Source organism: Sminthopsis crassicaudata, chromosome 4 (assembly GCF_048593235.1).
Source record: "Sminthopsis crassicaudata isolate SCR6 chromosome 4, ASM4859323v1, whole genome shotgun sequence".
In the NCBI taxonomy this organism is placed as follows: Eukaryota; Metazoa; Chordata; class Mammalia; order Dasyuromorphia; family Dasyuridae; genus Sminthopsis; species Sminthopsis crassicaudata.
Window position 1 is genome coordinate 382,212,712 of NC_133620.1, and position 27,582 is coordinate 382,240,293.

The 27,582-nt window shown below is 33.8% G+C and overlaps 1 protein-coding gene across 1 annotated transcript in view; it reads left to right on the forward strand.

Annotated features, from left to right (window-relative positions):
- DISC1 (DISC1 scaffold protein) overlaps nt 1-27,582 on the forward strand; it is a 491,977-nt gene that overhangs the window by 298,455 nt on the left and 165,940 nt on the right. The gene's annotated exons all lie outside the window — the stretch shown is intronic.

Here is a 27,582-nt window from a genome sequence, read left to right on the forward strand (position 1 = left end):
CAAAGGGTCCTCGCCCTTCCATTGGGAAAAGGGCACATAAGGTCCATTGTATAGGATTTTGTTATGCAAATCTCTTGTCAACTAGAATGCAGTGGTAATTTATGTATGCTCACAACACTTTTGACCCATATGCTTCTGCATGGTTAAGCTCACATTGTTTTAATATATTATTATAGAATTGGACTTAATAATTCTTCATCAATTGGGGGTGTTTCTTTTGAAAATATTATGTTCAGGATGATTTGATAACTCATTTAGCTTGAAGAGTAATTTCTGTTCTATTTTCATTAAGGAAAAAGACCTAAAATCATGATTTTAAATTATAGTGAAAAGGATTCGAATCAAAAATAACCAATTATTTCATAAGTCCATTTTTTAGGAATTTAGTAGATAATCTCTTTTTCTCTGTATTATCATTTTATTTCTCTTTTTTGGTCTCCCCCTCTTAGCCTGTTATTCACCATCATTGTGGCTCTTAAAAAGCATATCACAATGACTATACGAGATATTGCAGTGACTGTAGGTGTGAAGAAGTCAAGAATTTTAAGGATATTGTAGCTCACAATGAGACAGGATCAGTGACAGTGAAGCACAATGAAAAGTGCAGTTGAAAACAAGCTAAAAACTCCACAAAGAACTAACAAACAATTGCTGTAAAATGGCTTAAGAGCCATCTTGCAGAAAATAAATGAAAACCTTCAGAGGGACTCGTATGCTGGATGGTTTCCTGTACAGTGAAGTTGGAAGTACAGAAAGAATATCAGCTAAAACAAATAACAACAAAAACCACCCGCTAACCATTGTTAGGGAGAAAAAATATTGTCATAGATAAAACAATATAAACTGCAGTATTGAAGATTGGAAAAATAATTTTTATTGATGAAATTAACTTTGCTTAAGGTTATATCAAAACCATTGTCATAATAATTCCAAGTAAACTTGTATCTAATATAAAACATTCACACACAATATTGTGGTGGTTTTTCATTTCCAGTAGATTTGGAGCATCTTATTCCTGTAGAAGAATATCTATATTTACATAAAGATATAGAATTACAAAAATTATCAAGTGGAAATAGAATACATCCTTGTACCATGGCATATATAATTATGAAAGGTCAAGAAATGCATCCCAGACATGGACATAAACATGCTTAATGGCCTGGTCACTTGTTCAATTTAAGACCAGTGAAAAACTTATGGGCTATAATGAAGGTTAAGCTTGGGGAAAATGGGCTGCTAATCAAAAGCATGATTAATATTTAATGTGATAAAAGTATGGTTTTATGATGAATTACAGCTGTGGTTCTAAAAGTATGGTCTTGGGATGCCCTGAGACTCTTTTAGGGAGTTCATGAAGCCAAAACCATTTTCTTAATACTAAAACATTTTGTTTTCTAATACAGTAAATATTGATAACAATGACAACATTAATAAATCAACTAGTTCCTCCTCTCCATTTTTCAAGTGAGTAAAATTAGGACTGAATGGGCTGAGTGATGTGAAACAAGGTCATGAACCTAATTAGAGTAGAGTTGTGTCCTTAGCTTAGGTCTCCTGATTCCTAATCTTTTATTTTTTTCTACTACACAGTGTGGAGGCATCTGCTCCTTTGTCACTTTAAGAAAAAGTAGGCAAGGCAAATATTTTCCTCTGACATACAAGTTATCTCACTTTTTAGTAAAGGATGAAGCATTGAGCCAAAGGGTCCAAGTTCTCCCACTGGGAAAAGGACACATAAGGTCTGATGTATAGGGATTTTGTTATGCAAATCTCTTGTCAACAAGAATACACAGGTGTCTTCTTTGGAGAATGCACAATACTTTTTAATGGCATAAAAGGGTTCTGAGACTGAATCACTGAAATAAAAAAATGTCAAAATTATATCAAAATCTTGTGAACTCAATCCCAAATCATGTAAAACAAATCATCCCAGCAAAAGAACATAGTGTCTCCTAAATAGTTTTTTGTAAAGATCATATAACTCAGAGCTTAAGACCATTTGCATAAGAATCTTCTCATTAGCAGAGAAAGATAATTTGATGCCCGGTTCCTATATGAGGGACAGAATTGGTGAGAGCTTGGGAGAAGAGAGATCTTGGTTCTTTTGGCTTTCTGATTAAAGAGAAAACACCATGATTCTAGGCTCTTTAGTAAAGGGTCACTAAAGGGAAAGAAAGACTCTGGAAAGATATCAACATATTGAAGAAACAGATTCTTGATCATGTCTCACTTTCCAGTTTATTACACCAAAGACTTGAAGGAATTTCCCCTTGAATGAGAGAAGGACTCTATGTTCAACTGAGATAATTTTTTCCAGTGGGGGAGAAATCATTCAGTCTATATTACTTGATAAATTTTAATATACATAATTTCTCATATCTTTTTGCTCTCAGGATAAATGGGTTTATTTGCTTTTCACTGTGTGGTAGTTTTTGTGTAACTGATATTTGATAGGAAGAGACTTGAACCTTAACTTGTAGTAGTCTCCCATTAAAAGGATAGTGACTAAGAGTATAATTTCAATCTAAATGTTATTTCTTCTAGATTAATAGTATTTAGTGGGTAATAATGTGTGTACATACACATGTATATAAATATACATGTATACATTTACAACATATATATGTATATAATATATATTTCTATACATGTGTATATACACACACATAGTCTAGCCTGGCAACCCCTTTCTGAGGATATCAGAGCAGCCAGTCTTGTTTAACCAGTCTCTTGCTTCCCATCTGGCAGGAATCAGTCAGCTTTGAAGAATGATGGATAAAGGACACTCTATATGTAGTCACACTTCCCTGTGAGCTATACTTAGACCCATGTGGACACATATATGCTACATGGGAAACACACTTTACTAATGTAAAAATTTAAATTTTATTGTGGGAATTAATAAATAGGATAATATATTGTTCTGAATAATATGCACACTATTATCATGAACCATTTCAATTCTACTGTGCTATCCACTCTTGAATTCCTTGTCTCATTGTCCTACTGTCTCATATTATTTATTAATCCTCACCATAAGACTCTTATTGTTAGAGAATGATAGCAATCCTAGGCAATTCTGTGTCTACAATGTGGTTCACTTCCTCCAACTGACTACTTCTTTTGGGTCTTCATGTGCTACTGAACAGTGTTGGAGGAAGTCACACAATAGTGTTGATAAATATTCTATAAGTTCATCTTATATAGCTGACCCCTCACAGTAACAATTGATTCTCATTTTACTACAGGACTTCACCTCTTATTTATTAAGAAAATGAAGCCATTTCCTATGAGTTCTGTCTTCTCTTTATTTCAAAACCTCTTGAAGTTATCCCTCTTCTTGCCTATATTTCCCTAGACTTTCATGTCAAGGACCATCTCTTTATGTGATCCCTTTTGCTCCTTCCTTTCCTGTTTTCTATAACACATTGCAACAATTTTGAGGATTATAATAAAATTATGAAGAATGAGATGAACAGAATTAGGAGAACAAGTTATACAATATCTACATAGAAAGATGAACAACTTTGAAAGACGTAAGAACTATAATCAATAAAATGACCATCTATGATTAAAATAAAATAATGGTCATTATCATCATCATCACCCTCTTCTTGTTCTTCTTGTTTTTGTCCTCCTCCTCCTCCTCTTCCTTCCTGTTACTCCTCTTTTATCTCTCTTTCTTTTCCTCAACCTTCTCCTTTCCTTCTTTTCTTTTCCTCCCATCAGTTATCATGAGTTTAATATCTTTAGGCAGATAGCATATTCATTCCCCAGTCTCTTCCCTAAACATTAATCTCCCATTTCGAATTACCTTTTAGATATTTCAAATTGTTTTCTTAGAGGCAATTCAAATCTAGCACGAATAAAATAGAGCTTATTGTTTTCATCTCCCAAACTATTCCTTTCCTAAACTTCCCAAATTCTGTCCGAAGCACCACCATCTTTCCAGTTTCCTAGTTCTGTAACATTGGTATCACACTTCATTCTTAAATTTCTCCTGCCCCATAATCCAATCAATTGTCATATCTTGCCATTTCTACTTATATAATATTTCTCAGAAATCAATCTTTTCAACTCACTCAGCCACAGTTCAGGTCCTAGTGATTCCTCACCTCATTTATTATTTATAGCCATGACCTCCTAATTGTTCTCTCCTCCCTTGAGTCCATTCTTTATATTGCTGCCAAAGTGATTTTTCTTAAGTACAGAATTGACCATTTCACTTCCTTACTCAAAATTTCCATTGGCTCCCTATTTTCTCTAGAGTCAAATATAAACTCCTTTGTTTATCTTTAAGAGCCCCTTTCAACCTGACTCCAGCTTATTTTTCTATCATTATTATACTTTACTTTTTCTTCCATACTCAGTAATCTATTCTAAATTAGTTCTCTGTATATCTCCCAACTTTATACTTTTGCACCGACCTTTTCCCATTTCTGGAATGTATTCCTTCCTCAAGCACCATGTTCCAGATAAAGACTGATTTTTACCATCTGCTAATGCTCTTCCTTCTTAGTCACTATGCATTTTGCTACTTTGCAAATATTTATATTTATTCTTTTTGCATTTATTTTGTATATACTTGTACTTATTATATTCCCATTAGAATGTGAATAGAGATTATTATATTCATTATATATGTAAACCTAGTATTTAGTGTGATGTGTGGTATCAGGAGGTGCTTAATGAGTACTTTTTGATTATAAAGAATAGGAGAGCTTTTAGGGAGGATTTAGGTTCTTTTTTCATGGAAGCTACAATGTATATATTGAATGTCTTCTATAAGCTCTCTCTAGACCAGACGATCTTAACTTTTTATAGACCTGGTGAAGCTATTCTCCTCAGAATGTCTGTTGTCTAGATTCATAATTGAAAAAACACCAAATTTTAGCTATATTGATAGAGATGGCTCTATTTGTAGCATATAAATTTCTTTTTTCAGCTTTTTTATTTTCAAAATATAGCTTAGTTTTCAACATTCACCCTTACAAAACCTTGTCTTCCAATTTTTTTCTCCCTTCCTTCCTGCCCCCTTAGACAATAAGTAATCCAATATATGTTAAACATGCAGTTCTTCTATACATATTTCCACAGTTATTAGCATATAAATTTTTAATATAACTTCTTGGATTTGTGAAATTATTCATGAACTTCAAGGGTCTATACATACTAAGATAATAACTATTGTTCTAGACTTTGGATGCTCTCATTGAGCAGTTATTTTCCATTTTTATAGCCACTTAACAGAAACTTACAGGACATTAAGACAATTATTTGGTGAATCTCTACAAGGCCTGGCACTTTATAATTTGGTAATTTATATTGAGGAAATGAAAGATCTACATAGTTTGTAGTCAAAAAACAAATGACAATTTCTAAGAATCAAAAAATTGTCTGTGAAGGTAGCAAAGTGACTAATTCCTCTACTATTTTATTGATAGGAAATTGTATTATGTTGGGATTGAAAAACATGGAAGGAACAAGCAGATATTCAACCATTCAAGTACTTCATTGGTGAAAAGAACAATTTAGGGTTTACTTTGCCCTTGAAATTACTTCAACAATTATGGGAACTCTAAAAGACTGACACACTTATAGGACAAAAAAAAAAGTTATGAAAGGTAGTATAGTACAGTGCATGGCACAGTTGATTTGAAATCAAAAAAGTTTCAGTTCAAAACCCATTTCTGATATTTATTAGTTTTGTGAATTTGGAAAGACTACATATAACTTATTTCTGGCTCATTTTCCTTATTTGTAAAATAAATTCCATGATTTCTAATAACAGCTAGCATTATATAAAACTTTAAAGGTTTATCTAGTACTTTATAATATTCTCTTTTGGTTCTAACAACAAAGTAGGTGCTATTATTTCCCCCACTTTACAGCTAAGGAAATGGAAACTTTAATATTTTAACTCAAATCTTCCTGGCTTCAAATCCAATACTTTGCATACTGAGGCATCTAGCTACCGTAAATCTATAACTTTAAAGATGCATTAACACTATACCACAATATTCCCTGATAGATAAAGTAGTTTTCTGTTCTCTTATCACATAGTCAGAGATCAACATGGAGACTGACCATTATGTTCTGAGAACTGAATAATCTGGTAAAATATTGGCAGGCCTACTCAGCCACAAATTTCTATTTATGTCTGAGAAGCTGGAAATCAAAATTTACAAAGTCTAAGACCAATTGAGCCTCAGTTTCAAGAAATAATGACTATAAGCAGGACTTTGTTCTCTAACATTCTTTTTTTTTCCTGTTAGCATTCTTGAAAATTGTAATTGAATTGTTGAGATCAAGTGTCAGAAAAAAAAATTTTAAGCTCACATTTCCTTTGAGTGTGTTGTTTATCCCATGTCAAACTAGACTTTTCCAGGGCATTGATCCAATATCTGTCTGGGAAAAGAAATAATAATTAAGAATAGCTAAAGTCATGAGAAACTTTTTTGGGGAAAAAAGAATCATTCTTTTGGCCTTGCATACTCTGTGGTTTCTAGCCATCATATGGGAAGTAATTTCTGAGATTCTTCCTCCTCTGCCCTTTCTTTCCTTCCAGTCCAATCATGTTTGTCTCATTTTGAAAGAAAGGAAAGAAGAAGGAAGGAAGATAGGAAGAGAGGGAAAAGGAAGAGAGAAAGAAAGAAGGAAAAGAAGAAGGGATGGAGGAAAGAAGTAAGAAACAGAAAGAAAAAAGAAAAAAAGCTGGCTTCCTTGGAATTACACTTGTATGTTATTTAAGGCAAAACTTGATATGTTTGATTTTTTTTAGCTCCTTTGAAAGCATTTCATTTCTTATTTAACTAGTCAGTCTGTCTGCTTTCTGTTTATAAATAACCTTCAAGGTTTGAATAGATAAAGTTTGTTATGTAATATAGAATCTATATATATAGTATCCATATATTATAATTGAGATTTTGTCTTGTAGGTGAGAAAGGGCTTATCACCCCATAGCAACTTTTTTCTATGAATGATGCCTTATATTAATGAGCCCTTGATCTTAATCCCAAGGCAATCTCATAAATAACCAGGTCAATAGGTAGTATCTTTGGAACTGGGGTACACTGGAGTCAAAGGTCCAGAAAATGTTGTGAACAACTGAGTTTCAGAACTTAACCTTAGCTCCATGGGGATAGAGCAGGGAGATATGAACATATCAACAGATAATTTTGGGCCATAGTATGTGTTTGGCAGGTTCCGGAGCTGCTTTTTTATACTTAAGACTCTAATACTATGTACTGTTAGTTTTGTAAGTCCCCTCTTCTATCCTTATTTTTGATTATAAAGCAGAATGTCTGCCACTCTGGTTGAAAGAAAAACATGGGAAGTAGCTAAAGAGTCCTGAAGAATTACTCCAATGCATTTCTGCAATGTCACAATAAAGGGGCAAGATATAGAGACAGTATCAGATCTGTAATGAGAGAAGAGAAAGGAATAGACAAAAAAGTTGAGGGCAGCTACGATTGCCACTATAATATTGATGGGAATCTGCACTTAGACAAATACCAGTTACCAAGAAAAAGGACAGAGAAAAATAAGGAAAAATTGTTTTAAAAAGGCTTATTTGGGTACTTCTTATGCCTAGAATAGGTGGAATTTGCCATACCAATTATGTATAGTTTAGCGGCAAAAACCACAAAAAACAAGGATCTATTTCTGCAATATGAATACTGAATAATGAATAAACAGAATATTGGTAATCTGAGGTTTATGTTATATTTATATTTCTTCCAGAGCTAGGGATTAACTATATATGTGTAAAATTCAGATTTACAATCCTGATACAGGAAAGGATGAAGGCACAAGAACTTTCTCTTTACTCAGTGTATTACTCTAGGCAATGAAAGCATTCCTTGAAAAATATTGAATAAGTGTTACAATTGGGAAACAAAGAAGAAAAAGAAACTGTTTTCCTTGGAGTTGTTTGCCTTTTCTAATTCACTAATTTTGTTTCTCAATGATTTGATCTCTTTATCTACTCTGGATGACTTCTCCAGGCTCTCTTTCCAAGCTTCCCTTTCCTTTTCCCATTTCTCTTCTAGCTCTCTTGTGAGAGCCTTTTTGATTTCCTCTATGAGGTTCTTTTGTATTGAGGAGCAGATCACATCCCCTTTAAGGGATTCCTCTGGGGACAGTCTGTTTTTAGTCTCCTCTGAGGCTTGTCATGAAGTAAGTCCTGAGAGAAAACACAGAGCTCAAGCAGCTGTCTGCCTCCACGCCGCCATCTTGGCTGGAGGTCCCCCAAAATGGAAAAAAACTCCATAGAAGATAAAAACACAATTGGACAGTTACAAAAAGATATAAAAAAGGTGAGTGAAGAAAATACATCATTGAAAATTAGACTGGAACAAGTAGAAATGAATGACTCAAGGAGAAACCAAGAGGTAGTCAAGCAAAACCAGAGAAATCAAACAATTGAAAAGAATGTCAAGTACCTTATTAGAAAGACAACAGACCTGGAAAACAGATTCAGGAGAGACAATTTGAGAATAATCGGACTCCCTGAAAAAAGGGAGGAAAAAAAGAGCTTGGACACTATTTTCGAGGAAATTATCAAAGAAAACTGCCCAGACGTTTTGGAAACAGAGGGTAAAAAAGACATTGAAAAAATTCATCGATCACCTCCTGAAAGGGACCCTAAAATCAAAACGCCAAGAAATACAGTGGCCAAGTTCAAGAACCATCAGACAAAGGAAAAGATATTGTAAGCTGCTAGAAAAAAGCAATTCAGATATGGAGGAGCCACAATAAGGATAATCCAGGATCTAGCAGTGTCCACAGTAAAGGAAAGAAGGGCCTGGAATGTGATATTCCAAAAGGCTAAGGAACTTGGTATGCAGCCAAGAATAACTTACCCAGCAAAAATCAGCATTGTTTTCCAGGGAAGAAGATGGACATTTAACGAAATAAATGAATTCCATCTATTTTTGATGAAAAAACCAGACCTACATAAAAGGTTTGATCTTCAAATACAGAACTCAAGAGATTTCTAAAAAGGTAAAAAGAAATCTTGAGAACTATACTTCTGCCATAAAAATATGTAAAGAACATATGTATAATTTGTCCTAGAAACTAGAGGTCGAAAGGAAATTATATCATAAAAAAGTATAAAGTGGTGGTACTACATCTCATGAAGAGGCAAAGGTAACCTATTATATCTTAGAGAAAGAAAGGAGGGAGATGAACATAGTGTGTATCAATAGACATATTCGATTTATGGTGAAACTTCTTCCACTTCATTGAAAAGTGAAAGGGAAGGAGTAAGCTAAGGGGAAGGGAATACAGTAATTTCGAGGAAAAGGGATAAAATAAGGGGAGGATCTTTAAGGTGGGGGAGGGATCCTAAAAAGGGAGGGCTGTGAAAAGCAAGTGGTGTTCACAAGTTTAATACTGGGTAGGCGGGTAAGAGGGAAGGAAAGGGGAAAAGCATAAGCAGGGATTAATAGGATGGCAAACAATATAGAATTAGTCCTTCTAACCATAAATGTGAATGGAGCAAACTGCCTCATAAAGAGGAAGCAGTTAGCAGACTGGATTAAAAGTCAAAATCCTACTATATGTTGTTTACAGGAAACACACCTGAAACAGGGTGATACATTCAAACTGAAAGTAAAAGGGTGGAGCAGAATCTATTATGCTTCAGGCAAAGCCAAAAAAGCAGGAGTAGCCATCCTCATCTCAGATCAAGCAAAAACAAAAATTGATCTAATTAAAAGAGATGAGGAAGGGCATTATATCCTGCTAAAGGGTAGCATCAATAATGAAGCAGTATCAATATTAAATATATATGCACCAAGTAATGCAGCATCTAAATTCTTAAAAGAGAAATTGAGAGAGCTGCAAGAAGAAATAGACAGCAAAACTATAATAGTGGGAGATCTCAACCTTGCACTCTCAGAATTAGATAAATCAAACCACAAAATAAATAAGAAAGAAGTCAAAGAGGTAAATAGAATACTAGAAAAGTTTGATATGATAGATCTTTGGCGAAACCTAAATGCAGACAGAAAGGAGTATACTTTCTTCTCAGCAGGTCATGGAACCTATACAAAAATTGATCATATACTAGGGCATAAAAACCTCAAAATCAAATGCAGTAAGGCAGAAATAGTAAATGCATCCTTTTCAGACCACAATGCAATCAAAATTACATTTAACAAAAAGCCAGGGGAAAATAGACCAAAAAATAATTGGAAACTAAATAATCTTATACTAAAGAATGATTGGGTAAAACAGCAAATCATAGACATAATTAATAACTTCACCCAAGATAATGACAATGATGAGACATCATACCAAAATGTGTGGGATACAGCCAAAGCAGTAATAAGGGGAAGTTTTATATCTCTACAGGCCTACTTGCATAAAATAGAGAAAGAGAGGGCCAACAAATTGGGCTTACAACTAAAATTGCTAGAAAAGGAACAAATTAAAAACCCCCAGACAAACACAAAACTTGAAATTCAAAAAATAAAAGGTGAGATTAATAAAATTGAAAGTAAAAAAAACTATTGAATTAATTAATAAAACTAAGAGTTGGTTCTATGAAAAAACCAACAAAATAGACAAACCCTTAGTAAACCTGATTAAAAAAAGGAAAGAGAAAAAGCAAATTGATAGTCTTGTAAATGAAAAGGGAGAACTCACCACTAATGAAGAGGAAATTAGAACAATAGTTAGGAGCTACTTTGCTCAACTTTATGCCAATCAATTCGATAACTTAAATGAAATGGAAGAGTACCTTAAAAAATATAGCTTGCCCAGATTAACAGAGGAAGAAGTAAGTAGCCTAAATAGTCCCATCTCAGAAAAAGGAATAGACCAAGCTATTAACCAACTTCCTAAGAAAAAATCCCCAGGACCAGATGGATTTACATGTGAATTCTACCAAACATTTAAAGAACTAACTCCAATGCTATATAAACTATTTGAAAAAATAGGGATTGAAGGAGTCCTACCAAATTCCTTTTATGACACAGACATGGTACTGATACCTAAACCAGGTAGATCGAAAACTGAGAAAGAAAACTATAGACCAATTTCCTTAATGAATATTGATGCTAAAATCTTAAATAAGATATTAGCAAATAGACTTCAGAAAATCTCCCCCAGGATAATACACTATGACCAAGTGGGATTTATACCAGGAATGCAGGGCTAGTTTAAGATTAGTATAATTGACCATATTAATAATCAAATTAATAAAAACCATATGATCATCTCAATAGATGCAGAAAAAGCATTTGATAAAATCCAACATCCATTCCTACTAAAAACGCTTGAGAGTATAGGAATAAATGGACTATTCCTTAAAATAATAACAAGCTATATTAAAAACCTTCAGTAAACATCATATGTAATGGCGATAAACTAGAACCTTTCCCTGTAAGATCAGGAGTGAAACAAGATTGCCCACTATCACCATTACTATTCAATATAGTACTAGAAACTCTAGCCTCGGCAATAAGAGCCAAGAAAGAGATTCAAGGAATTAGAGTAGGAAAAGAGCAAATCAAATTATCACTCTTCTCAGATGAAATGATGGTATACTTAGAGAACCACAAAGACTCTGCTAAAAAGCTATTAGAAATAATTCAGAGTTTTGGCAAAGTTGCAGGATACAAAATAAATCCACACAAATCCTCAGCATTTTTATACATTACCGACACAACCCAAGAGCAAGAGATACAAAGAGAAATTCCATTCAAAATAACGGTCGATAGTATAAAATATTTGGGAATATATCTACCAAAGGAGAGTCAGGAATTATATGAGCAAAATTACAAAACACTTGCTACAAAAATAAAGTCAGATTTAAATAATTGGAAAGACATTCAGTGCTCTTGGATAGGACGAGCGAATATAATTAAAATGACAATACTCCCTAAACTAATCTATCTATTTAGTGCTATACCAATCAGACTCCCAAGAAACTATTTTAATGACCTAGAAAAAATAACAACAGAATTCATATGGAAGAACAAAAGGTTAAGAATTTCAAGGGAAGTAATGAAAAAAAAAAATAAATGAAGGTGGTCTAGCTGTACCTGATCTAGAACTGTATTATAAAGCAACAGTCACCAAAACCATTTGGTATTGGCTAAGAAATAGACTAGTTTATCAGTGGCACAGGTTAGGTTCACAGGGCAAGATAGTGAATAAAAATAGCAATCTAGTGTTTGATAAACCCAAAGATCCCAAATCTTGGGATAAGAATTCATTATTTGACAAAAACTGCTGGGAAAACTGGAAATTAGTATGGCAGAAACTAGGCATGGACCCACATTTAACACCACATACTAAGATTAGATCAAAATGGGTCCAAGATTTAGGCATAAAGAATGAAATCATAAATAAATTGGAGGAACATGGGATGGTTTACCTCTCAGACTTGTGGAGGAGGAAGGAGTTTGTGTCCAAGGAAGAACTAGAGACCATTATTGATCACAAAATAGAAAATTTTGATTATGCCAAATTAAAAAGTTTCTGCACAAACAAAACTAATGCAAACAAGATTAGAAGGGAAGTAACACATTGGGAAAACATTTTTACAGTTAAAGGTTCTGATAAAGTCCTCCTCTCCAAAATATACGGAGAATTAACTTTAATTTATAAGAAATCAAGCCATTCTCCAATTGATAAATGGTCAAAGGATATGAACAGACAATTTTCAGATGATGAAATTAAAATTATTTCCACGCATATGAAAGAGTGTTCCAAATCACTATTGATCAGAGAAATGCAAATTAAGACAACTCTGAGATATCATTACACACCTGTCAGATTGGCTAAGATGAACTAATAACGATGAATGTTGGAGGGGCTGTGGGAAAACTGGGACACTGATGCATTGTTGGTGGAGTTGTGAAAGAATCCAACCATTCTGGAGAGCAATCTGGAATTATGCCCAAAAAGTTATCAAAATGTGCATACCCTTTGACCTAGCAGTGCTACTAGTGGGCTTATACCCCAAGGAAATACTAAAGAAGGGAAAGGGACCTGTCTGTGCCAAAATGCTTGGGGCAGCTCATATTTTTAGTGGCTAGAAACTGGAAAATTAATGGATGTCCATCAATTGGAGAATGGTTGGGTAAATTATGGTATATGAATGTTATGGAATATTATTGTTCAGTAAGAAATGACCAACTGGAGGAATACAGAGAGGCTTGGAGAGACTTATATCAACTGATGCTGAGTGAAACGAGTAGAACTAGGGGATCATTATACACTTCAACAATGATACTGCATGAGGATGTATTCTGATGGAAGTGGATATCTTCAACATAGAGAAGAGCTAATCCAATTCTAATAGACCAATGATGGACAGAATCATCTATACCCAGAAAAGGGATGCTGGGAAATGAGTGTAAACTGAGAGCATTGTTTTTTTTGTTTTGTTTTGTTTTGTTTTTGTTTGTTTTGTTTTGTTTTGTTTCTCTTCCCAGATTATTTTTACCTTGCGAATACAATCCTTCCTTTGCAACAACAAAATTCGGTTCTGCACATATATATTGTACCTTGGATATACCATAAGATATTTAATATGTATGGGAAAGCCTGCCATCTAGGGGAAGGGGTGGAGGGAAGGAGGGGAAAAACTCGGAACAGAAGGGAGTACAAGGGATAATGTTGTTTTAAAAAAAAAAAAACCCAACAAAACTACCTATACATATGTACTGTCAAAGAAAATGTTATAATTATAAAAATTAAAAAAAAATAAAATTTAATTATAAAAAAAGAAAGAAAAAGAAACTGAAGGTACAGAGGGAAATCCAAACCTATGTCTGGAAAGTGGAAGAATGTGATAGATACAGAATAAGAAGGAAAACAGATGACTAACTGAACTATCGGGACTCTTTTATAGAAGTCAGGCTCTTTCAATAGAGGAAAAATAACTTCCCATGTTTCAAACTTCAGTGTTGGCTTGAATGTTCTTCCAAAAGAGTGGACATTTAATACTGCTCCAAGAAAGGAAAGATTAATCCTTGGTTGTGGCTGACCCATCTGCTGAGGGATGTTCCAGAAACATAATATATCAGGGATGAAAAGGATCTCAGAAACAAATTAATCCAATAATCCAATCATGATAGGAACACAAATACAGAAATCCTGTGTTCAGGAAAAATCTTAAAGGCATTCAGTGTCTGCATATAATTCTAGATCCCTCTACCTTTGAAGAAATTTATTCTAAATTTAGATATTTCTAATTAGGAAGGTTTTTCTTTACATATATCATTTCTTTTAATATAGGAATTTCATAACCCATAAAGTGCTAAATATATAGTTCTTTTTTTTCTCCTTCTTTACCTGTTGAGGTGAAATATGCTGTTATAAAATGTCTACCTATAGTTTCATGGCCTATGGTCTAAGTATTAAAAAGTTTAATTATTCCTCAAGACAGGCCTTCGAATACTTAAAAGCCAATGATCACACCTTTCAGTATCTGTTTATTTTCTTCATTGCAAATATTCTGGGGACATTTTGCTTGGATTCAGTAATAGACAAACAAATGTGAAGGATCTTTTATTATCATATATCAAAGAGTATATATTCTTGTTCAATCATGAAAATTATTAGGCTCCTTCCAATATTGAGTATTTCTAATTATTTCTTATTAATTAATAAGCATTTATCAAATGTCTCATATTCTTGGCATGATATTAAGTGCTGGTGATAGAAAGACCAAAATAAGTCTTTGTTCTTCAAGAAGCTTATATTCCATCAGTGTAGACATTCATACATATATTCATATATCAAATATATGCAAAAGATACAATAATTTGGGGGAAGGCATTAGCTGATATGGGACTCAAAATAGCAAGATGCAAGTCTTTTGTGATTTGTCTGGCTTTTATTAAACATTGTTGATATTTAGCTAATCTTAACTATTATGGTTTAACAGATTTTTGACACCTAGAGATAAGGATTGTATAACAGAAAGAATTAAGAGTAACTGGGTTCTATCACCATGTGACCTTGGGGAATTATGGGTATACAATTTTCATAAATACTTTTCATTCATTCTCCAAATCCTAGTTCCTTTCTTTGTAAAATGACAGGATTGTACTGAGGTTCCTTCTGGCACTAAGGATTTATAAATTTCTACTGTTTTACTGAAGGAAACCTTCTGGAGGTGGGGAAAGGATGTATTTAAGTAAAGAATAATTGAGCTGTGACTGAATATAACAGGGAGGTTCCTTGTCTCCTACTCCTATACTTCTACTCCTAGGATTTCCTGCCCTTCTGTATTCCACCTGGTCAGTTGCCTCTTAACTCAGCAAGTTTTAGAAATTGTTATTAATAGCTAGCAGTTCTCGTCTTTATGAAACAAAGGGAATTATAGTCCCTTTCAATTGATGCCTAGTTAGCAAAGTTATGCTTTGACACCAGCTGGCAGTAACCAGCATTTTAATAAAACTTAGCTTGGAGTAAAAAGAAAAAATGCTGCCTCAGAGATTTTGTATAGAAACACATATGAATAACTGACAGGTGGGATCTATCTTGCAAAACTTCTGCTGGGGCTGAAAGAAAATATCTGATAAGGTTTGCCCACCGGCAAGAAATTAATTGGATTTTCTATCTTGCCCCCAAGTTACTCACCCTCTGTTATTATGACACAATCACAGAAGTTTTAAAAGCTGAATCATAGTTTATATTTTTAAGTGTATGTATTTGTGTACTGTGTTTGAGACTGAAGATGAAAGGAGAGAAACAAATAGCCACAAAGCTCCTGCAATTCTTAGTGTTAGATTAGAAATTATGCATCCAGATTTAGATCTGATTTATATGTCCAAGGAGCAAGTCAGGAAGGAATTCCAGATTACAGTTATTAGATATGTAATAGAAGGGAAAGATTAATTCTAATAACCTTTATTTTAAGGTGTTAGGGCACCCAGACTTGTGATGCAAATCTAGCATCGCTCTGGAACTCACTGTTCTAATTTCCATTTGCACTTGGGTTTGGATCTGCTGTGTGGCTACTACTTCTCCCCTCAGAGTTATAAGAGTAATCCTGAGAACTTGGGGATGGGGAGACTTCCCGAGTACTCCAACTGATGAGTTCCCACTTGTAAATACCCTGTGAATTATCAGTTTGTATAAATTTGCCAGCCAAAATCAATTAGCATTTAGAAATATATATTTATTAAGATAGTATGAATTGATACAAATAGTTTTCACAAGAGTTTACAGCAATTTTCCATAAAATTCCAGGAGAAAGTAGGCTCAAGCTTAGAGAGCTCAGAGCTTCCCATTATCACAAGTCTTTTTTAAGCTTTTTATTTTCAAAATATATACATAGGTATTTTGCAACAGTCACCTTTGCAAAACCTTGTGTTCCAAAATTTCCCCCTTCTTTTCCCCCATCTAAATGGCAAGTAATTCAATGTATGTTAAACATGTGCAATTCTTCTATATATATTTCCACTATTATTATGCTGCACAAGAAAAATCAGATCAAAAAGGAAAAAATGAGAAAGAAAACAAAATGCAAGCAAACAACAATAAAAAAGTGAAAATACTATGTTGTGGACCACATTCAGTTCCCACATTTCTCTCTCTGGGTACAGATAGCTCTCTTCATCACAAGATTATTGGAATTGGCCTGAATCATTTCAATGTTAAAAAGGGCCATGTTTGTTAGAATCAATCATCATATGACCTTGCTATTGCTATGTACAAAGTTTTCCTTGTTATATTCACTATTAGCATAGTTCATGTAAGTCTCTTCAGGTCTCTCTCTAAAATCATCCTGCTAGTCTTTTCTTATAGAACAATAATATTCCATAACATTCATATCCCATAACTTATTCAGCCATTCTCCAGCTGATGGGCATCCACTCAGTTTCTAGTTTCTTACCACTATAAAAAGGGCTACTAAAATACAAGTCTTATTTCTTCTTTGTGAGCTCATCAAACACTTCTTATTTTGCATGTTGTAGCTTTCTGCTGGGATCTTTAAAAATTCTTGAGGCAGCATTTCTTCATAGTGTTTCTTGTTTCTCCTAAGCTCACAATGCAGATGTTACTGTCAGTCACTACTATTATAGGGACATTCATGGGATATTCTACATTTTCTGACCTTTTCAGGGTCACAAGATGATCTTCTTTGTCAAAGAAGTTGGGAGAAAAAGAGGCTTTTTCCTTTCTGTTCTCCTAATCTCCAAATAGTTTCTTTGCAGGGACTTGGCTGGAACTGCTTCCATGATTAGACTGTTTTGTCTAGAGTGCTCAATTTTAACCTATATATATATTTTTTAAAAAATCAAATTATTATTCAATTTATTTTTAATTTCTTTATTATTTAACCCATTTCTTTATTATTAATTTTTATTCAAAATTTTATTCAAACTTTTTTCATTCAAAAAAATCATTACTGATGTTTTAACCAGTCCTAGCATACTTCTTATGTAGCTTTATTTCATTTCATTCCATGACTGAGAAATTTTTAATTGTTTCAAATTGATTGTTTGCACCTATTTGACTGTCTTTGATTGATTCCGTAGCTGTGATGTCATTTGTGATGTTAATGATATTCAAGTCCTGTGCCTTGTTAATTATTTTAAGTAAGGTGGTGGCTTACTTAAGTAAGTATGATGGTGGTATGATGGAACTGGTTTATAGCAGCATAGCAAAGCCAATTGCTATATTTTCAGTGTGACATATATATTTTAGAAACTGGCAAATGCTGGAAATCAGGACTTGATTTATTGTTTTGTTGATTTCTAGACTTGATAAAGTAATGGAGAAAATGTTAGTGATGGAGATTAAACTCAGGAGTACGTCTCTTGGACATTATTCTACCTCCTTGCTTCCTCCACCAAGCTGATTGTCAAACTTGGTTGATTGGTTCAAAAAATCACAGGGAACATCATAAGGAAAGGCCTAAGAGCCATTATTAATGAATCCCCTTCCATTGACTCTGATTGTCACTATCCAAACCCTTCTGCCTTTAATGTACCCAAGAACTCAGGTACGTTATAGCAAGGACTATCCTAAAACTGTATAATCTGGAGGAGTAGAGAGAGGGATGATCCACTTGGGAATAGCAGACACCACAGAACTCTGTTGTAAAGTAGGCTTATTTAGATCTCTCTTTTGATTTCCTGGATGAACAGTTCTACAAGCAGCATGTAAATGGGTGAGTCTAAAGTACAAGTCCAGAGATTCTGTTTTCCCCTACCTTTATCTACCGTCTTGATTCCTCTCCAGACTGAGCTACTGATTCAGTCTTACAGTACTTTCTCTGCCAAGTTATAGAAATATTTTCTCCCTAGAAGCTCATTTCACTCTTGGAATACAAATACTAGAAATACTTTGACACTTCACTTTTTGATTGACTGATTCTTCCCAGAACCTTCAGTTTAAGAAGGCCTAAGCCAAAGATATCTTTATCCTTTTCTAGGTTGTACTGCTGACTCATCTCCATAAGACTTACTCTATTAGGCTTCCTCTCTCCCCTCTTCCCTCATCTCCCTTTTCAGCTCTTTTTTATGTATTGCCTTTCTGTATTAAAATGTAATAAGCTCCTTGAGGAAATGCCTTGTCTTTCTTTATGCTTCTGTTTAAATATCCAGCATTTAATACTTAATGTGCAACAAGAAAATGGTATTTACACACATATATTGTATCTAGCTTATATTTTACACATGTAAAATGTATGGGATTACCTGTCATGGGGGGAGGGAGTGGAGGAAGGGAGGGGATAATTGGGAAAAATGAATACAAGGGATAATGTTATTAAAAAAAAAAAGATAATTGTATAAACATGTTTACATATATTGAATATTGTATATAGCATATATTGGATTGCTTACTATCTAGGAGAGAGGATGGGGGGAGGAGGGGAAAATTTGGAACACAAGGCTATGCAACTGTCAATGTTAAAAAATAATGCATGCATATTTTTTGAAAATAAAAAGTTTTAATAAAAAAAATAAATAAATAAAAAATAAAATGTTGACATGACCAGGAAAAACATAAATAAATAAATAAATAAATATCCAGCATTTAGCAGTGTCTCATACATAGTAAACTCTTAGTAAATGCTTGTTGACTGAATGACTAGAAGTTTTAAGCAACCTCAAGATGAGACAGTCTTAGGACCAGAATCTATATCTGATACTTGTTACTCATCACTGCTCAGAGGCAATGGTCTCCTTAACATCTCTGGATAAGGATTTTTATAAAATTCAATTCTTTGCTTTTAAAATATTTGTTGATATCTTTTGTTTTTAAAGAATTCATTTATTTTACATTTACATTTATTTCAGAATATATCCCTTCTCCCATTCATTGAGTCAGTCCTTGTCACAAAGAATAAAAAAAGAGAAAGTAAAATAGTTTTACAAAATACATCAAAACAATAACCAGGTTTGGCAATATAGGCAATATTGTAAACCCAAAGTCTTCCACCTCTACAAAAAAGGGAAGCAAATGAAATTTTGGAATCTATATTCTAAGATACATACCTGGACCCTTTATTATTGATTATAATCCATTTCTTCCTCTATGCTATACTCTCCTAGGCAAGTGAACAAATGATTACTGTTTTGTGAACAATGATATCTAGGAATTGTTTACTTCAATCTCCACCTTTGTATTACTAGCTGTTTCGGTTTCTCTTGACTTCTACTTTGTCAGAGATTCTTAACCTGTGTTTGGGCACTTAAAAATATATGTATATGTATTTATATGTAATATATACATACATATAATATGCATTTATGTATATATATATGTATATGCATATAAACAGATTTTATAAATATATATAATTTACCTGTTTAAATAATTATATATTGAATATAATCCATCTTACTATAATTAATTTTCCTTTGTAATTTTAAAATATTTTGAGAAGCAGTCCACAATTTTTTTAATATGATCACTAAAAGGGTCAGAAAAAAGGTAAAGAATTCTTGCTCTAAAATTACTCGATATCTACTCTGTTTTATATTTGTTCATATATACATACATACGCATATAAACATTTACTTGTTCACTTGATTGGGGGAGTTTGATTCAAGCACAAAGGGATAGAGGGAAAGGACCAATCATCTATTAAGGGTCTGTGGTGCACCTGGTACCATACTAAGTGATTTACAATATTCTCATCTGAACCTCATAATCACCTTGTGGGATAGGTGCTTTTATGATTTCCATTTTTCACTTGTGAAAACTGTAGCAGACAGAGGCTACTGTGACTTGGCCAGGTAACACAGTTACAGATGTATATATCTATATATGTACATATACATATGTGTATGTACATGCAAATGTCATACTAACATGCAAGCTCATTGATGACAAGGACTGTTATCACTTTGTGTGTGTGTGTGTGTGTGTGTGTGTGTGTGTGTGTGTATGTATCCCCAGAGCTTGGCTTAGTGTCTGGCACATCATAAAACACTTAATAAATGTTTATTGATTGAGTCTTTTAAAAAAAGACTTTAGCTTTGGGTGGTAAGGAAAAAGGGAATGAGTAATGAGAAGGAAAAAGAGATTCAATGTGTGAAGGGTTTGTTTATAAACACGAGGAAGCTTAAGTTCAAAGTCTAACCATCCTTGCAGAGATTATGAGAGTTCTTTTTAAAACAGTGAGTGATAACCTCTGAATGAATTACTGATTAAATATTGCTGGCAAGGTTTCCTCTCTCTGTGGTCTGCTTCAATCCTTCAAAGGTTTTGGTTACTTTCTGTACACTTTGATATAATAAGTGAAATGAGTGATTAAGGAAGAATTATCCATAAGGAAAATATGTTTCTGCATTTTCAGTAAAAAGAAATATGGGAAGGCAATTGAAATAACCTTTGCTCCCCTCCTTACCAGGTGGCAGACATTCTTTTCAAATCTTCCAAATTGCAATACTTATTATTAAACACAAACTCAAGTTTGGAGTACTTAAATTCACTTGTAATTTTTATCACTTCTGACCTAAGTTTTAAAAAATGGTTTAAAATACTAGGATTTTAAATGTAATAAAATATGATAAAGATGTTAGATGTAATGTGAGGAAAATGAAAACAAAAACCTAAATTAAATAAAAATGAGGTTTTGTCATTTAATTCTTGATTTATGATATAAATTCATATTTAGTCATTTCCAGCTGGTTCTTCCTACTCAAGGAAGCACAGACAAACACACAACCTGTGAGTAGCATCAAAGTAGTGGCTTCTTCTATACCTGCCGACTTTCTTTTTCTGCCTTGCCTATTTTTCCATGCTCCTCACCCTCTCCAATCTCTGTTCTTTCTGGCACCAGGAAGGTTTTTGGGACTGTTCTATGATCTAAGCCTGACTTCTTTCCTCCCCATTATTCAACTGAGGGAAGTATGTGCATCTTTTATTTGGTGGCAGATGGTTTTGCTCTATTTATAGAAAGGGTTCCCTTCTTTAGGATAAGAAAGTAATGGTCTACTGTTCTCTGCTCTACCTCCCTCCCCATTCCATCCCCACAGATGGAAGTAGCTCATTATAAAGGGCAGAACCACTGATGATTGAAAATGACTAATAGGTTTTTAAGGCAACCAGATTAGTTCAAGCTGCATGTATGAACTAAATAAAGATCTCCCAGCTTGAACCAATCATTTAGGATTTGGGGAGATCCTGAAATTCTCCAGTCTTCATGAGTCTCATTTCTGAAAGTTTGGAACTGAATGTGACAGTTTGAAGACCACTTGTGGAAGAAAAAGAAAATGTTATGAGAAGATCACTTTTCTCTCTTCCTTTTCAGTGTTCTGTTGTTATTGCAGGATCAATGAAATATCAAAGGATCTGTCCTCCCTTATGCCTTCTTTCAATATAGAAGATACATCCCTGCAATTTTCAGTGAAAAGCTTCAATCTTCCTTTGACCATAACTAAACATAATTCACTTCCTTTTTCTTTGATGTTACATAAATTTTTGTGGACTTTGTGGAAATGTTTTTAAAATGAAAAGTCTTAGTAAATCACTGGCAGATAGTTCCTTTTCTAAAGCCATAACAACCATCTATCAAGACCAAGATATTTTTGGTGGCCCTAGAATATGTAACCAATATTACATATTGCTCTCTGGCCTATTCTGGTTTCACGATCTTTGCGATTTGAAGGATTTGTTTCATTCTTCAGTTATTGAGGAATTCTTTCAGTTCAGTAAAATTTGGGGCAGTGATGCTGCAGAGTGCTATGTCTAAAGTCAGGAGGATTCATCTTCCTGAGTTCAAATCCAAACGCATACACTTACTCGCTGTGTGACCATGGGCAAGTTAAATAAATGTAAATTTGTGTCAATTCTTCATCTGTAAAATGGGCTGGAGAAGGAAATGTGAAACTACTCTAGTAACATTACCAAGTACACCCCAAATGAAGTTATGAAGAGTCAGAAATTATTGAAAAAAATAAATAAAACCTAAATGACTTATATTGAATAAAGGGAGAAAAGTCCATATTAGTAATTAAAGTAGGAAGAGAAAATACTTTGCCTTTAGGTTATCATTACCTGTGAAAGCAAACAAAAAAGCTCATTGCTTTACAACAATTATCATGAAATTTGCTAGAAAATTCATTCCATATATTGCTTTAGATTGTGGAAGTTGATTTGGATTGGGATTTAGTCACCACATTGATCTGCTCTTTCAGTTTTAAGATTTGTTGTCTTATAGGATGCATCACAGATAAATTTCTTTCCACTATTCTATTCTAACCTAGACCCTAGGGGGTAACTTTTGGCTATTAATTTTAAATGATAGAAAGCTATTTACAGATATGGCTTGGAATTACCTTTCATTAACTTTCATTTTGATGTATATGGTGCCTTAAGAATTATAAAGCATTTTATAAACATTAATACTCACAATGACCCTGGGTGCTTTTATTACCCTCCTTTCCCTTCCCTTCCATTTCACAGATGAGGAAAATGAGGTAATTTGAAATTAAGTTAATTGTTCAAAGCCACATAGCTAATCATTATCTCAAAATGTATTTAAATTTGGATCTTCCTGACCACATTCAGTATACAATTTATTACTCTGCCTAGCTTCCATTTTAGTACTCACCCTATTAGACTTAGTCTTTACATGTAGTGTAGTTTTCTTTCCCATGATTTATTAAAGTTTTGTCAATTAGTCAATGAATATTTTAAGTGCCTTTCATGTAGAATAGTTTAATAAGGCCAATGATTTTTGTTCTGTATACATATTCTTATGTCCTAATGATCAGGTTATGCTACACATGATATCTTCACACCAAATATATTTTCCTCTATTTGCACGTGCTATGTTCAGCATTTTCTTTCCCCAGTCAAGCTCCATTTGCAATTCTTATCTCATGACAACTGATGCATTTAGTGAGTGGGACAAAGTGCTGTCTGTAGATTCTGACCATCTGTTTTGAAAGCTTCACTGAATCTTTGTGGAAATTATTGGGTAGGGATGCTCCTACAGTGAATTTTCTTATCAGTTATAATTTTCTAGCCTAGTGACTGTGTAGTCTACTTCTTGACCAGTGACTGTGCAATCTATTTTCACCAGTCATTCTAAGTACAAAATGATCACCACCTGCTGTCACAAAAATAATCTAGAGATTCAGTTGTGACTGTAAAGCTGTGCTGACCTCATCTACCATGGTGTAAATTAACTGGAACAAAGGAAAATGTATTGCCCTACAATAAACCTTTTTGCATCTTCAAAAAAAAGTCCTTTTAATATGCAATATGTCCTCTTTGGCAGTCATTTGTTTTACATGATTTAACATTGAGTTCACAAGATTTTGACACATGTTCTTTAATTCTTTATGAAATAACACTTTTATCATGTTAGCTATCAATCATAGCTTTTAGTAAGTTCATTTTTCTGAGTCTAGTTTTGATTATAGCCCATAGATTTTTCAATGACATTTAAGTCAGGCAAGCTCCCAGGCTACTAAAGCATATTTATTTCCATTTCTTGGAAACATTTCTTAACTTTTAATGGCATATGATATGGTGTAAGGTCATGTTGTGAGCCTGGATGATGGGATGATGATCATACCCTTGACACTAGCAATGGAAGCTAGAAAGAATGGGGAGCTATTGAATTCAATTTTGGATTTGTTGACATAAAGATGTCTAGGACACATCCAGTTACAGGAATTCTATAAGCATTTGGAGATGTAAGATTAGAGGTCTACAGAAATTTTATATGGATCAGATAAAGTCTTACATTAGGTTCAGAAAATCAATTGCACAAGTGTGAGGTCAGGAAGAAGTAACTTAATAGAACTATATGGGGAAAATGCTCTGTCATTTTAATTGGCTATAAATTCATTTGAAGCCAATAAACTGATCTGACTACTAAATTCTTTACTGAAAACATATTGAATTGATGGACATCTAGTGCACAGATCAAGGAATAGAATTCCTTTATCCTAGTTAGATCACATTTGAAATCCTCTATTCAGTCTAAAATATCATATATTGAAAGGTTCTGTGGAGGTTGATCATGAGGGTAAGAGGGGAATCATGCCTTAAGAAGGACAGTTAAACATATTTAATATGTATTGGACTACCTGGCATTTAGGGGTGGGGTGAGGAGAAGGAGGGGAAAAGTTGGAACAGAAGGTTTTGCAATGGCCAATGATGAAAAATTACCCATGCATATATCTTGTAAATAAAAAGCTATAATTTTTTTTAAAAGGACAGGTAAAGGTAATAGGAATATATAGCTTCAAAGAGAAATTGGACAGGAGAAAAGAATCGAGTTTGATACTTGTCTCTGAATAACTTAAGGGCTACTATATAAAGGAGGATTAAATATATTATGTGCTGAATAACTTAAGGGCTAATACATAAAGGAGGTTTAAATATATTATGTGACCTGAGAGGCAGAAAAAGACCAATGAATAGATATTACAGGGGGATAGATTTTAAATAAAGGAAAAGATGATTTTTCTAAATAGGAATACCCAGTGAAGCAAAATGAAATGGGATGACTCATTAGAAAGCATATCCCCTATCATTGATAGTGTGAAAGCATTTTTGTTGGACAGATAAGATTGTCATTGAGAGAATGGGTGGAAATTGGACTGGATAATTGGAAACTTTTAACATTGTTTTCATGTGATTAATTATAGTAATTTAATAATGGAAGCATATAATATTTAAAGAAAATCCTTGTTTATGTGACCCTAATTCCTCCCCACCCCCACATTATTTATGGAGTAAATTCATCTAAATTGGACTGGCAGAATTTGTTTCTTTAGTTGAAAGGAAACCTCAATAGGTTTCTGCTTCTGACTACTATGGCTTCCAAGGAGGAAGGTAAAGAATCATATTAAATCTCCTTTGGTTTTCTTTGATTTCCATGTTATGGGTTAATATTTGTACGTAAGGAGCCCAAAAGCCTTCTTAGATTCATGTGAATCAAGAAAAGAATCAACTAATGCTGACATATTAGCCAAAAAAAGTTTGCATGATCTTAGGTTATATTAAGATAAGTATTGTATATAGAGTAATATTTCATACAAGCCAAATCACATCTGAAATATTACATTTTGTTTTTAGTACTGTATTTTAGGAAACAATTATAAATTGGAGAGAATCCAGAGGATCTTAATGCCATTCCAAGTGTGGATTGATTGAAGGAACAGAAGATATTTAATCTAGAGAAGATTTGAGGATGATGGGACAGGGAAGAGAAGCCGATACAAACAAATAAAAACCAAAACAAAATTTTAACAGTTGAGAGTTGTTTAAAGTAAAAAAGGTTGCCGTGGGAATTAATGTGTTCTCACTACTGGAATTCTCTAGATTGACACTGGGTGACTAATTGGTGGGGCTGTTATAGAGGAGATTACTTTGTGGTGTGTGTGTCTTTGTGTGTATGACTAAATATCTATGAGATCCCTTCCAACTCAAGATTTTCTGATTTTGCGTGTCCGTGTAATCTTCTGTGATTCTCCCAGTCTGTTAACTCTCCTCAGTAATTTTCAGTGTGCCAAATGGGGATGCTTAACACCCACCATCATTTCTTGAAATTCATTCAGTGACCTCTTTCTTACTAGGTGGGTTGCTAACATTTTGCAAACCTGCTAAAGAAGCATAGCAAATTAGTCTGTAACAAATCTTTTTAGAAGAAAGACTTTTGCTCCAAAATACCTTGACATTTACCAAAAAATCGTCCCTCCACCCAAATGATTTTGGTATTTCTCTAAAGGAGTGTTAAAATATTGTTTCTGCCCCATGCTACCTGTGTGATGTTGGGCAAGTCACCTTACCCTCACTGGGCTTCTGTTTCCTCATCTTTGAAATGAAGATTAAGCAATAATTTTTCATATACCTTTTAGCTTCAAATGTATAGTCCTATGGAATAATAATGATGATAAAATGATAGAATTCTATCATTCCAGCATCATAGAAGAGGACTGGGACTACAGCAGTTATATAATTTTCTGATTGACTGACTGAGCAGTTGGGTAGAAAGCAAAAATTGACTCATGAAAAATCTTGTATCACTGTGTATATAGTTTCATTTGGGATCAAGTTATTCCTACCTGATATACTGTAAGATGTTACAAATGCAATTTTCAGGGATGGGAATCAAATTGCTGACTCCAGGGCATGCTACAGCCAGACTTAAAAAGACTGAATAGTGGGTGAGTTCCTTCCATCAGAATATGAGAACTTGGATCAGAGCATTGCGGTTCCCTCGTCATTCTTTTTCTTTGAGCAAATGGTACCTTTTCATCTTTTATCCTTATTTCCACCATTCTCTGGGTTTTAGGGGTGTTTTTTTCCTGGATGAACTGTCTGGTTCAGATAGTGTTTCAGTTATCATATGGAATAAAACCAGACCATTTCTTTCACTCATATTGTGCTGAGTCAATTATCTTCTTTCGTGTGTGTGTGTGTGTGTGTGTGTGTGTGTGTGTGTGTGTGTGTGTGTGTGTGTAAGAGTCTCAGAATATTTGTACCATCTGAGAAACTTCCTTGAAAATGACATTTTATAGCCCCATTCATTGTGTAATCTCTAACTTTTGACTGCTGTTAGAATACTAAAGCACTTGGCTAAATTTTAGTTTTTGACAATTTCCCACTGTAATACCCATTGTCCCTTGACATCTTGTGATAATAGGTTCAATTAATATTGGATCATGAAGAGACACAGGGACAGTTTCCTTGGGGGATAGGAGGAGGGTAGTTAAAGAATGTTAGGATATTGTCTTAGCACTGTTTTCCTTTCATGCCTTACCCCATTAAGAAAATGTTAAATGAAAAACAAATTTCTTGTAATTGATATTCAGTTAAGTGAAACTAATTTTCTAAATGGATATAGATGCACACATATATACATACACATACATATATACAAATATATTCATATACTTATGTATGTCTCAATCTGTATCCTAAATCCATCATCTCTCTGTAGTATATCTCATCATAATTCCAGATTCCAAAAGTTTTTCTACTTCTTTTTGAAATAATTTATTTCTCCTTTTCCCTCTCCCTTCTTCTCCCTTATCCCTTCTTCTCCCATTTGCTTCCCTTTTTCTTCCTTTCTCCCTCTCTCTTTCTCTTTCTCTCTTTTCCCCCTTCTCTATTTTTCTCCTTTGT